We start from the raw sequence: 14,889 nt of genomic DNA on the forward strand, positions 1-14,889 counted from the left end.
CAGACAATATCACAGTACAGACAATGTCAATGTGCATGCCACTCCCCCAGATCATTAAGCGCTCATCCTTCCGTAATCAATGGCCAACCCATGTTGCAAACTTCAATCACTGAGCATTCAGCAGTGCCACGGCTTTTGGGACACACATGGTGACCTGAGTGCTCGCCAAACATACCTCCCCGTGGCATCCCAGCCTTACCACCACCGGTGGACCCGGGGGCATGGCGCCTCTGCAGATCCATGGTCTGCTGCTCAAAAGGTGTCAGGATCGCCAACTGGGCCTGGCCTCTGCCAGTCTGCATCCGCTCTGCAGAATTGTGCGCAGTCTTCTCCTGAAAAGGAGAGAAGAGCATTGCTTAGTCCAGCCTGTACCTAGATTCCCATCGCATCCCTGCCAACCCAACCAGAGTGGGACATTGCAGGACTTCAGCTCTTCGTTACAGCATGGCAGCTGCCGCACATTCACACAAAGAAGCCAGGGCTGACCACCCCCCTTGCCCAAATGCTGCCTCCTTCACATTTGGCACCACAAGGTGTAACTTTGCTAAGCAAGGAGGCACAAGCAAGTGGAGCACAAAGACCAGCAGATTAATTGGTGCCCCGCCAGCTGGAAGCTCCCCTCCCAGCATGTAAGCACCCTGATTTTGACATGCTTCCCAGTTCCAGCACTGTACCTAGGTGCAGATCCTTGAGTTTCACCCACATTCTATACTCTGGGTGTCAGTGTCACAGATGCTGCGGGTGCAGAACCCACCCTTGCTCAACCCTCTCAGGATGAACTAGGCATGGGCAATATCTGCTGGCACACCCAGCAAGGGATACATGCTGTGAAGGATTCAGTGCCATTATTGTACTCAGAGTTGCGGGGGGCAGGTGGTGGGCTGGGGTGAAAGGGTGAAGATGTACCAACATGGTACTCACCCTTCCCGAGCGCAGGCGGTCGTTGAATCTTTGACAACACTGGACCCATGTGCACCACACCATAGCATGGGAGCTCACACTCTCGACCACCTCCTCCCACATGTGTTTGGTCAGATGGGGAGGCCTCGGCCTCCAGTCCCTTGGAATCAGGACCTCCCACCGTACTGCTACCTCCCCCAGCAGGGCAGCTAGGCATTCATTGGAGAAATGAGGGGCATACTGCCCCGCTGGCCTACCCTCCGGCCTGGCCTGCCCCACTGGCCCACCCTCCGGCCTGGCCTGCCCCGCTGGCCTACCCTTCGGCCTGACCTGCCCCACTGGCCCACCCTCCGGCCTGGCCTGCCCCGCTGGCCTACCCTTCGGCCTGACCTGCCCCACTGGCCTACCCTCCGGACTTGTGTGATGCACGGTAGCCCTCTGCTGTGCTCTTCTCCCAGCCATTGTGAGCAGCCTTGCAAAGGCTGCCGGGCCTTCGTTTAAACAGGCCGCTGGGTTGCCATTGTGAACACCCACCGCCGCCCACCCACTCCTGCTATCCCTGTGGGCAGCGATTGGGTCCACGCCTGCTCCTGTTCGGTCCGCCCGACATGGGGAAAATTCTCCCCAGTATGTCTTTTTAACAATCTCCACAACTTGTCCTGCCACTTTCAAAGATTGATATATGTTTAACCACAGATCAGTTTGTCCCTGAAGTCCCAGTAAAATTGTATCATTTAGCTTGTATCCTCTCTCCTTGTTCTCCCTTCCACAATGAATAATTTCACATATCTCTATGTTAAATTCCATCCACCTCGTGTCCACCTATTTTATCCATCCATGTCCCCCTGAAATCTGTTCTTATCCTCCTCACTGTTACTGCCATTCCAAGTTTTGTGTCATCTATAGGTCCAACACTAGCCCCTGTGAGACACACATTCCTTTCAGCCTGAAAACAACCATTCACCACTACTTTGCTTTCTGTCCCTTGGCTGCTTTTGTATGCATGTAGCCATTGCCCCTTTAATCCCACGGACTTCAGCTTTGTCGTACTTTATCAGACACCCTTTGGTAGTTCATCTACACAACATCAAAATCAACATCCTTATCAATCCTCCCCATTACTCAAGTTAGCCAAACACGATTTGCCTTTAACAAATGATGGAAGAGGGGACTACAATCGGGTATTCACTGAGAACAAATGCGGAGGAGCAGCTAAAGATAAAGATTATTGAACCGTTGCTGGTACTGAATCCATGTGCATCGCACAACACCATGTCCATTCATATGGGCAGCCACCTCCATCCAGGCCTCCTTTGTCTGCTTGGTTGGTCCTCTTCCCATCCTGTGGCATGAGTATGTCATGCTGGGCACTCACTGCCTCCACTAGAGTGCGCAGGCACTTGTCAGAGAAACGGGGTGGGGGATGGGGGGAGCAGTGTGCCCACTGGCGTTGCCCTCCCGCTTAGCATGCCCAGTGGGTGCTGAAGCCATAACTCTTGCCAAGCATATGATCTATCACTCTCTCATGACAGCTCCCTAAGGCCCCTCCCCAACTCCTGGCAGCCTTCACAAAGCCACCTGTGCTCTTTTAAATGCCTCCTCCAGGTCATTATTGCACAATTGGCTGATGTTAGAGCCACATCATCATGCACCCCATAGATTAGCATATTCATTCTGTTAACCCCTTAACCCTCCCCACAAGTACGCTGTCTTCTTTTTAACAATGATATTATTGTTAAAATATATCTCTTTAACTATTTACTGGACCTTTGTTTTTAAACTGTTTACTTTGCTGCCTCCTTCTCCCCCCGACTGCTCCCAAAGCTACAGATCGGGTCTCTGGGGAGCTTTCACCACTCTGCCCGAATGCAGGCTGGTGACTGGTCCACTGGGTTGGAGGACCGGGAGTGGGCCCTGCAGTGGGTCAACACCTCTTAGAACATCTGGAGCATTTTGGGGGTCTTCCGGCCATATCTCACGGTAGTTGAAACCCTGTGGTCTGGTGGGAATGAGTGCAATGAGGGCTTGCCTGTTTCTTTGGACCAAATATGACCACGGGTGCTCCTTGCTAGTTAGAATCAGGCCTTCAGCATTTTGGTCGCAGATCCAGACTTGCTGGCCAGGCAACAAAGGAGGCAGTTTTCACTCTGAGTCTGATATTGCCCCATTGGCATTGTTTTTCCTAGAAGTTCAACTCCTTCACCTTCACTGCGCTATGGTCAGCGGGGGTGATATCTGGCTGAAGGTTCGCAGGCAACAGGGAACCTGTGTTTTAAAGAATGGCCCATGGGATGGCTCGGCCAGAGAGAAACTATTGACTGGGGAGTAGCCCAATACTGCCTGAGAGCTGCATGCCATTCCAAATTCTTGGACACCAGGTCCTTACCAGTGCAGACTGCTCACTCAACTTCCCTGTTGGCTTGTAGGTGAAGAAGAGAGCTTGTGAGATGGGAGACCCCATTATCAAGGGTAAGCTGTCAAAAATGGTCATTGGCGGATTGGGATCCATTATCTGAAATAATTTCATCCAGGAGACCATGGATGTAAAATATATTCTGTTGCATCTTGATAACAAACTCTGATGTGGTTCTATGAAGCCTGATTATCTCTAATCATCGAGAATAATAATCAATAACCTCAAGGTATGTCATGGAAGTCAAAGAGGTCGATGCCTAACTTCTGCCATGGGTGGTGAGGAAAGACACTTAGTACCAGGGGTTCTGTTGGTATTGGAGTGTGAATGTGGCAGGTGTGGCAGGATAGGACAAACTTCTGCACTGCTGGTGTGACATTAGGCCACCAAAGTGATTAGTAGGGCTCTTGCTCTGCATATATCAATGCCAAGGTGTCATGAGAGTATAATATTTTTCTTGTTTATTGTAAAGTAGGCTTAAGGGGGTTGTGTTTTTCTGTCTATGTGTGCGATTTAATTACATTTTGTAGTCAAGCAGAGTGCAAGTTAAAGTTACGAAAAGAAGTAAGGTGTAGAAGTGTCTTTAATATGCTAATGAGTAAACATGGTTGGGGTCATAGCATGTAAGGTGTAAAGGGAATTTACATTTTTAGATAGATGAAGGAGGATTTGAATTTCAAAGGGATTTTAGGTTGCTTAGAAATAGCCAAACAAGCAAGCTAAGGAATGTGTTTATTTTTCTGAAGGTTTACTGACAATGCATAGTGACAACATGAAACGTTTTATGTTATGAGGGAGATACAGTTTCAAAGACATATGGAAACAATGGAATTTACATGTTAAGAAGAGAGAAACGTTAATAAAGGAGAATGAGGCTGTGTGTGAGGTGCATTGTAAGATCTAATAGAAGTATGTGAAGCCTCCAGTATTTGTGCATTAAGCCTACTGTCTACAGAAACCAAAGCTGGAGAAAGCCATTTTGAATTTCACTGCCCAGGGCATTGTGTTAATTTGCTGGATCTGTTTAAAATCTAAAGTCTATTTTTGGACCATTGCCCTAAAGGGGGTGAAACTGCGAGCCAGCTTAATTAGGGATTTTAGTAGTTATTACAGTAATTTGTACTTCTATGTATGTGCTTGAAATCTTCTCTTCTGTTAATAAATATTTTAATTTAGTTTTTTTTTGAATCTCTGAAAATCTTGGCGGACTTATTACTTCTGAATTCAGGGCACGCATCTCGAAACAAATACAAATTGCAAAACCATTTAGACAGTACAATCAAGTTTCCCTTGTGGATTTGATCTGCCTGGCACACATCATCTGCTGCGTCATAACACAAGGTGACCGCCATGGATACTGTGAAGAATATCTTGTTACATGGCACATGGAATGACCAAATAACGATTGTAAACTAGGAGGTCATCAGCAACAGTCAAATGGGCTTGTTGCTCATAGTATTTGCAGATAAGACAATGGGTTGGGTTGTATTTGGACCATCCTTGCACACAGAACACCCACACTTTAACACATCCTCATTTTTGGCATGTCGAACATCCTGGAGTTTGGTGGCAGATATGGGCTGGAGGCTCATGACAGTGGAGGAAAATGCTTCCGCTTCTGGCACTAATGTAGAATCGAGGATGTCAACCAGGCCTCTAGAGAGAGCATCAGTCTATGTCCCTGCCTGAGACATCGACAACTGTATATTGGTACCACATCAACCAGAGGCAAAATCATTGAATATGGATAAGCATCTTAACAATCTCTGTGGAATTGAGAAGTGTTATGAAAGGTTTGTAGTTTGTTTCCACCTGGAACGGTAGCCCCATCAGGTAATCAGAAAAGCATTCGACAGCCCATGTAACTGTCAGCGCCTCTTTCTCAATAGTGACATACCTTTCTCCAGTTTCTGTGAGGGCTCTCAAGACAAAATAGGCAAGTTTCCTATCTTTTTTTTTGCAGCTGTATGAGAACACCACCGAGGCCTGTAGCGGAAGTATCTGCAGCAACGACAATAGGTTATCTGGGGTCAAGCTGTGCCAAGACAGCTGAGGAGACTAGGTGATCTTTAATGGATTGGAAGGCCTTGATTTGCACCACGCCTCATAACCATTGTTGGCCTTTCCGCAGGAGATTTCTAAGGGTTCCAAGAATGTAGCCAAGTCAGGGATAAACCTTCCCACTTTGTTTACCAGCCCCAGGAAATGTTGAATATCGGTGATGCACGTTGGTTGGGGGAACTCAGCGTTGGCCTTAGTTTCCTAAGGATTGACCATAACACTGTGCCACTGGATGATGTGTCCTTGGATTTTATGTTGGTTATGGCAAACTCACACTTGTCATTCAGGGTGACACTGGCTTCCTGGAACACTTTAAGGACCTCTCTCACCCTATTATCATTTTTGGCTCTTGTGGAACCATGTATTAGGATGTCATCCATATGGCAGGTAACACCTTGTTTGCCCTCGGGGATTGTTGACGTGGTACATTGGAATATTGACATAAAGAGTTTCCGTGATCTTTTCACCTAATGGCAGAATGTGGCAGTAATCTGACCCTTAACATGTAGGTTTGTTTGACCCAGCACCTGGAGTTTCATAGTGGAAGGTTGAAGAGGGACTGTGCAGCGCCATACAAAATGGTCGGCGAGTACGGATACCTCTGCGCCTGTGTCAAGTTTAAAGCATGTTGGGAATCCTCTGACCTCTAAGTTGACAGACCAGAAGTCTGGGAATGCTGGCAAACTTCACCTAGGAAGCATGAGAGAGGCACTAATTGCTGGTGGGATCACCATTTGATCCATCTGGTACAGACTCTAACGGAGCAGAAAGGCTGGAAATGTCCTGTCCTGCTGCATCTGAAATATACAGCATCCCCTGCTGGGCAACCCTGCCATTTGTGCTGTTGTCTTGTGCCACAGCGCAGGCATTTCAAAATGGTGGTGGAGCAGTTTAGCGCTTTATGCACTGGTTTGTCAGACTTCAGCCCGGGCGGAATTACTGATTGTGACCCCGCAAAAGAATGGAAAGAACCGACCTGGATTGGTTGTAGATACTTCCTATGCCACGTTTTCCAGCAGCAATCTCTGTGTAAGGCTTTGAGGCTTGAAATTGAGTGGGGTAGGGACAGTGACTGTTCTTGCAGTGCCGCCATCACTATCCATCCAAGGTGAGTGTATCACCAGGATGTTCAGTGAGGCATCTTGGCAAAGCCGAACAGCAGTCATCTTGGATTGTGGGAGTTCATCGTGTGGCACCAACAGTAGACTAAATTGGTGCTGTAACAGCTGCTACCATGTTATAGAAGATTTCCAGGCCAGGATATTAGCAAGGAAGAGCCACAGGCATATCAGGATATCTACTTAAAAACTAGTTTATTTACATTGTTTACAGTATATACAGTACAATATGTCCAGTTTGCAGCATAGTGAGTTATTTGTAAGGCACATGCACCTCAGGACTGCCCTTCTGCTTCCTACAGTACCTAGCACATGACTGCCTGATGTCAGTGCTACATCATGATATGCCCCATAAATTAGCATATCCATTCTATTAAACATTTATACTGGACTTTCCACCTCTGCTGCCATAATACAATGGGTGGGAGAAGGTGGAAGGAAAATGGCCAGCCCACTATTTTCTTAACTCAGGGAAAAAGGCGGGAAGGAAGCGGGGTATCTCCTTTGGGGGTCCCCCCTGTATCAATTGGGGGCAACCCCCCCCCCCCCACCGGCCACTTTGTGCCTCTGCCCTGAGGGAGAGAAGTCCACTCTTACGTTGTTCTTTAGTTTTTTTTTAATTCTTTCACGGGATGTGGGTGTCACTGACTAGGCCAGCATACATTGCACATCCCTAACTTTTTAAAATTCATTCATGGGAAGTGGTCTTCGCTGGCTGGGCCAGCATTTATTGCCCATCCCTAGTTGCCCTTGAGAAGGTGGTGGGTGAGCTGCCTTCCTGAACCACTGCAGTCCATGTGGCGTTGGTACTGTTAGGGGATTCAGCGATGGTAATGCCATTGAATGTCAAGGGGCAATGGTTTGATTCTTGTTGGAGATGGTCACTGCCTGGCACTTTTGTGGCACAAATGTTACTTGCCACTTGTCAGTCCAAGCCTGGATATTTTCCAGGCCTTGCTACATTTGGATATGGACTGCTTCAGTATCTGAGGAATCGCGAATAGTGCTGAACATTGTGCAATCATCAGCGAACATCCCCACTTCTGACCTTATGATGGAAGGAAGGGTATTGATGAAACAGCTGAAGATGACTGGGCTGAGGTCACTACCCTGAAGAACTCCTGCAGTGATGTCCTGGAACTGAGATGATTGACCTCCCACAGCCACAACCATCTTCATTTGTGCTAGGTAAAGGGGGAAGGCAGAAGCAAGACTCTGGGGAAGTGAGTGGAGAACAGGAGGGAAGACTGGAACACAGACACATGACTGGTGAGGGGAGGTTGTCAAAGGTATAGAGGGTAGTAATGTGAGACAGTCCTGGCAGTGAGACCACGTTGTTGGGGTCAGAATCAGAAGACAGTCCGGGGGCTGAAGCCACACTGTCAGGGGCTAATTCAGAAGACAGTCCTGGGGCTGAGCAGGCCATGCTGGAGGACTCTGCACGTCTTGGTCCTGGTCCTGGGAGGGAGATGTCCTCTCTGGGCAGTTGCAACCAGGCACAGCATGTAGTGCAGGGCGTGATCAGTGTGCTGAAGAGGTTGGTCCTGGGATTGGAGGATTTGCATTGGGAAGCAGATGGCACGGTCAAGCTCAGGGGATGCATTTGCATCTGGTAAAGTGGAAGCTGATAATTCATGAGCAGGTATTGTATGGTCTCATTGTGTGTGGGGGTCTCCCAGAAAGTCTCGGTATGACCTCGAGAATGGGAGGGGTCAGGTTGACCTAAGGAATTGGGACATCAACAGAAAAAGGTTCACAGGGGAAGAGCAGGAATATCAATCACAATCATGATTGGCTCCAGGGTTACAGGGAGAAACAGGTGAGGGAGGAGAATTTGGATGTGGTGAGGATGGAAGAGGATAGGAGGGATTTGCAGGATAAGAGAGTGGGGCTGGAAACTGGTCTCAAACATAAATTGCCTGGGTTAAATTTTGCCCTTCATGCACATCCTCTAGTGATCTTGCTTGGTTAGGTGAAATGAACATAATGTTGATATTTGGGCAGATGTTGTTGATTATAGAATTGAAGGACTGGCATCTCTGTTGCACATGAATTTTGATGCAGGGGACCACAGATAGTTCAGCTGACATTCTCTTCAGTAAGCTGTTGTTGAACAATTTTAGCTGCAGGCAAATTTTGGACTCCTCCTGTTTCCTCTCCATTCTCCATATCAGCAGTGTCCTTTCTCGAGTCATGCTGAAGTATTGCATCCAGTGGTGGCTTCATCTGTTAACCCCATTTCATACAGCAAACTATTATTATACAGGACACTTCTTCTGGGCTGTATTGTAGAAGCTACCAGAGTTGTTCACCTATCTGAATTGTCATCTGAACTGCAATAATCTGTTTGATAAGAGAACGAGTTGATCCATAGATATTATCAGAATGTTTCCACAACACTGCAAAAGTGAATAGTACGAGATCCTACTAAAAATAGAGTTCCAGCTGAGTATAAAACTGAGAAAAAGAGCACTGAAAAATTAATGACAATTGTGGTTGATGTCAGAACCTCGAAAGTAATAGTTAATTTAATTGTTAGCAGCAATTTCAGTAACATTATAAAATATAAATTTAAAGGAAATCACTAACCTAAGAATCTGCCAACTTTTTTGGAAGACTCGAGCAACAAAAGAACAACTCACTAAGTCCAAGCTGGCTCTGATTGAACCGTTGGTGCTTCGCAGGGATTTATCGGGAAGATGCCAGTTCAATAAATGGCTTTCCTAGAAGACTTGAGGGCAACATTGAGAGCCAACTCTGAATGGTACGTGCTACAAGCCAGGAAGATGATCTTTTCCTAGAAGATTGAGAAACATAAAATGAGCAACAACGCCTGAATTGTTGGTGTGTCTAATTAACATCTGTTGCTTTGTTGGGAATTACTTGGAAGATGCCCATTCAATGAGGGGCTTTCCTAAAAGGTACAATGTATTATTAGAAATGGACTGAACCCGCCCACTATACCTTAGTAGCCACCTTTGAATACCTGCAGAAACTGTGTTATTTAGTAGACAGTCAGCAGCAGCCTTTTCATATAGAGGTTTAAGTATGAACTTTACAGCAGGAGCAGATGTATATTGGAGCCAAAGATCTGGATGAAATGATGCTAACAGAGTTGGAACCAATCAAGGGGAACAGGGTACTTTTGAGAAGGTGACTGAATGTCCTTTCGAAATAAAATTGTTTCTTTTTTTGAAATTGGAGTATTGCTTATTTTTGAACACTTTGAATCTAGAATCTTTAGAAGGTGCTGTTCTGAACCTCCCAGAGGTTCACACTTCTGGTGTTGGTCATGCTAAGTGCTACTTTGGTCAGACTGTTAGCATTGGTGCTGTGAGCATGTGCCAGAAGTATGACCATAAGACCATAAGACATAGGAGCAGAAATTAGGCCATTCGGCCCATCGAGTCTGCTCCGCCATTCAATCATGGCTGATAAGTTTCTCAACCCCATTCTCCCGCCTTCTCCCCGTAACCTTAGATGTTCTTTGTATGCAAAGAATACAGTGTAAGCAAATCATGATGTTAGTCAGTGTTTAATGATGATTTGGCTGTAGTGGTGCCATTTTCGACCTGAACACTCCAGCTAACACACTTCCTTAATTTTCTTCATTTTTTGAAAAGGTGACAAGTGAGGTTAATGCGGGAATGTGGTAGATGTGGTCTACATGGATTTTAGCAATGCTTTTGACAAGGTGCCACTTGGCAGTCTGGTCAATAAAGTATTATGGATGAGGAAAGGTGTGGGATAATTTCCCCCTTTTCTCACCTCTAGGCTGACCTTCCTTTTGAGAAGGAGTGTTTTAACACCTTGATTGCTGTGACATTAAAGAACAGACATGAAACAGGCTTTCTTGTAAGTTTAAATCAAAAGAAAGGATATAAGTTTCTTTCTCATAACACCCAAAATGTAGGTTCACACCAAGTACACACACACACACACACACACACGAAAAGATAATTTCTACAGATGTAGCATGCACTTAGTTATCTTGAAGAGTTAAAAAAAAATGTCACCTCTAATCAGTCTGCAAGATGATAGTTGAAACTTTGCAGACCTGAGGATTCTCCCTTGATACACTAAAGAAAAATGGAGGTTGGAGGTTTCCGGTGATGGATTCACACTGGTTCACCCCAAACAACAGCAAGCTTCTGGCTTTCCAATCAAAGCTGGTCGAGCCCCTATATTGAAGAACTATAATCTTACAAGTAAAACAGATAAGTCACTCTTCTATGCTGAAGGTGACTTTTGAGGCAGGATCCTCCCTTGTGCTGGGTGAGAGATGGCTTCCTGCAGACTTCGTATATCAGACTGATCTTTTTGGGCTGTTCTCAAAAAAAGGTATTTGCTAGCTTAAGCCAGTTTTGATCATGAGACCACAGAATCAATATTTCCATTGTTCACACAATTGATTCAATGTCATAAGCTATTGTTACACAATGGAGAATGAATGTGAATGTCGGCTATTCACACTTGCTTGTGATAAAATGGTTCCTTCACGCCCTACTTTGTTAGATTTCAAGTTTGCAGACAACAAGTCTGGGGTGACCATTAAATTTAAGTTTCTGTAAATATCGAGACAGTAGTACCTGTAAATTGCACAAGTAGTCTTGATGCATCCTTCTTCTCTTCAATGGAAGGTCCTCCACAAGGAAATTTACATTTTAATAACTTTAGAGAGACATGTTCAGGCATGAGTTAAACCTTGTCGGTATAAAACCACAAAAGAAGTCAACTGACCCTCTGTGGTCTTTGTTAAGGTAAATTGTCCATTCCATGCTGCTCTTTAAAAAAAAAGTGGTGTCCATCTTCCTAATAAGTTTTACAGGCATAGGGATGTGACCATGACAAAAGTTAAAATCTTTGGGATCTGAGGGAGAGTAGCGAATTGGATCCAAAATTGGCTTGGTGGCAGGAAGCAAAAGGTAATCATTGACAGTGTTTTTATGACAGGAAGACTATTAACCATGGGGTTCGGCATAGTTCAGCATTCAGTCCTTTGCTTGATTTAGACACAAATGTAGGAGACATAAAAAAGAAGTTTGCAGATGATAAAAATTTGGCCATATGGTTGACAGTGAGGTGAAAAGCTTTAGATTGCAGGCAGATTTGGTGGCCTGGTCAATTGGGCAGAAAGATGGAAAATGGAGTTCAATACAAAGAAGTGTGAGGTAATGCATTTTGGGAGGTCCACTAGGTAAGGGAATGCACAACAATGGGAAGATACAGAGTATTGTGCAGGATCAGAGGGACCTTGGAATATATGCCCACAAATCCTTAACGCTAGCATGCCTTCCTTTATTAGCTGGGACACAGAATATAAGAACAGGGAGGTTATGCTGCAGCTGTATAAAACTCTACTTAGACCACAGCTTAAATGTTGCATACATTCCTGTCACCGCATTACAGGAAAGATGTAATTGCACTGGAGAGGTTACAGAGATTTGTGAGAATGTTGGTAGGACAGGAAATGTTTAGCCATGAGCAAAGATTGGATAAGCTGGGGTTGATTTTCTTGGAACAGAGGAGGATGAGGGGTAACCTATTGAGGTGTGTAAAATTATGAGTGGTCTAGATAAAGTAAATAGGGATGACCTATTCAACTTAACTGAGGAGTCAAAAACCAGGGGGTGTATATTTAAAGTTATTGGCAAGGTGAGATAAAGCTATAATTGTGAGGTATATGCTATGATTGATAGAGATTGTTGGTAGGTAAATGAAGGTTGTGGTGGTGAACTGAGCAGTATGTGAGGCTAATGGTTTATTTGTAACATTATGGCATTTGAGGATGAATTCACGGACCTGGGCCATTCATGTGAGATAAATAAACTTCTTACTGCATTGCTTCCAGGCCCTCAAGGCTACATTGATTGTTGACCAAAATGGATATCCATTCCCATTGCAAAGTTTGTCTGAAGGGCCTTAATGACTTGAATGAGGGAAGTGAATATACTATCGCCAAGTTTTCAGATGCTACAAAAATAGGTGGGAAGGCAAGTGGTGAGGATGATACAAAGAGCCTGCAGAGGGGTATAGACAGGTTAACAGAATGAGCAAAAACTTGGCAGATGGAATATAATTTGGGAAAATTTGAGGTTATGCACTTTGGCAGAAAGAATAGAGGAACTGAATATTATTTGAATGGAGAAAGACTGCAGAAAGCTGCAGCACAGAGAGATTTGGGTGTCCTCGTGCATGAATCACAAAAAGCTAGCATACAGGTTCAGCAGGTAATAGGGAAGGCAAATGGAATGTTGGCCTTTATTTCAAAGGGAATGCAGTATAAAAATAGGGAAGTCTTGTTTAAGCTATACAAGGCACTAGTTAGATCACACCTAGAAGGACAAGGGCAGCAGTTAGATAGGAACACCACCACCTGGAAATTCCCCTCCAAGTTACTAACCATCCTGACTTAGAAATATATCACCGTTCCTTCATTGTCGCTGGGTCAAAATCCTGGAACCCCCTTCTAACAGCTCAATGGGTGTATCTACACCACATGGACTGCAGCAGCTCAAGAAAGCAGCTCACCACCACCTTTTCAAGGGCGACTATGGATGGGCAATAAATGCTGGCCCAGCCAGCGAAGCCCACATCCCATGAATGAATAAAAAAAGTGCTGTGAACAGTTTTGGTCCCCATATCTTAGAAAATATATACTGGCATTGGAGGCAGTCCAGAGAAGGTTCACTAGGTTGATCCCGAATATGGAGGGATTTTCTTATGAGGAGAGGTTGAGTAGGTTGGGCCTGTACTTATTGTAGTTAAGAAGAATGAGAGGTGACCTCATTGAAACATATAAGATTCTTAGGGGGCTTGACAAGGTAGATGCTGAGAGGTTGTTTTCCCTTGTGGGAGAGTCTAGGACCAGAGGGCATGATCTCAGAGTAAAGGGTTGCCCATTTAAGACAGAGATGAGGAGGAATTTCTTCTCTCAGAGGGTAGTGAATCTGTGGAATTCTGTTGTAGAAGCTGGGTCTTTAAGTATATTCAAGGCTGAGCTAGATTTTTAATCAGTAGGGGAATCAAGGGTTATGGGGAAAAGGCAGGAAAGTGGAGTTGAGGATTAGCAGATCAGCCATGACCTCATGGAATGGTGGAGCAGACTTGATGGGCCAAAGGCATACTTCTGCTCCTACATCTTATGGTCTTACAGCCTCCTGACCCCCATGGATAGAAGATTTCTCTCCTCCTGCCCATCAACTCCACTAAGGACTTCAGTGTCACATCTGAGAACTTTGGAGCACTCTCTCTGCCTTGTTGGGCCATATTCTCTTTTCTTGCAGGTCAGGTGTTCTTCCCCAGCCACTTCCAACATCTGATCTAGTCAGAATGCATCTCCCTTTAAAGAGGTGCAACAGGCTAGCTTTGAGTGGTCCTAGCCTAACACAAAATTGGGCCAATGCTGACACATGCAGGCACTCAACAGCTCATTTAGCACTGGGCTGCATGCAGCAATCATTTAAATGTGCTATGTGAATCAGAAGGAACAGGTGCACCTTAACCCTAAAGTTTTTTCCCTGTTTTCAGGGGCTATTGAATTTTGCCCTCAATGCTCATTATGGTCAATATTGGGAATTGTGATTAATTTTATGTTTGTGATGTTACAATGCTTTAATTATTCTATTCCATTGAAATTAGTTTTCTTCTTTTGACTGAAATTCAGTGGTACTTTTAGAAATGTTAAGATATGCTTTTTGCTTATTATAGCTGTTCTACATTTCAGCCTGTGGCAAAATTGAAGATTCAATTCTCTGCACCTGACATTCCCAAATCAATCAAGTCAAGAGTATGAACTTGTTGATTGTCAGTTTTCTCTTTTAAAAAACAAATCAATGAAATAAGATTAATTAATCAAAGCAGATCAGAGCCTGCCTGCCAAGCACAGATAAAAATAGATTCACAATTAAATGGAACAATCACTGCACCATTAAGGAATTCAGATTCTGACATGAGTGAACCAGGATCCTCAGGGACTCAGATTATATTGGATTTAATCTTTAACAGTAGTGCTTGGGTCAGCAGTTTTGTATAATAGGAATGACTGGGAAAGTAGGCTCAGCAGATTTTGTTCAACCTTTCTTGTATTTTAGAATTGCTTCAGGGAAACAAAAGCAACGTTGTCCTCATGCTGACTTCTCTTTTCATCCCTCTGCAGGCTTTCCTTTTTTTCAAAGAGGGAGCTGTGCTTTCTCTTTTAAAAATATTACTTCTTCCTTGGAAGGAACTTGGAGGTTCAGAGGGACCAGGGTGTACTGTTACATGAATCACAAGAAGTTAGTGTGCAGGTATAGCAAGTGATTAGGAAGGTAAACGGAATGTTGGTTTTTGTTGCAAGAGGAATAGAGTATAAAAGTAGGGATGTTCTACTGCTGCTGTACAGGGCCTTGGTTTTTG

Source organism: Cetorhinus maximus, chromosome 22 (assembly GCF_964194155.1).
Source record: "Cetorhinus maximus chromosome 22, sCetMax3.hap1.1, whole genome shotgun sequence".
NCBI lineage: Eukaryota > Metazoa > Chordata > Chondrichthyes > Lamniformes > Cetorhinidae > Cetorhinus > Cetorhinus maximus.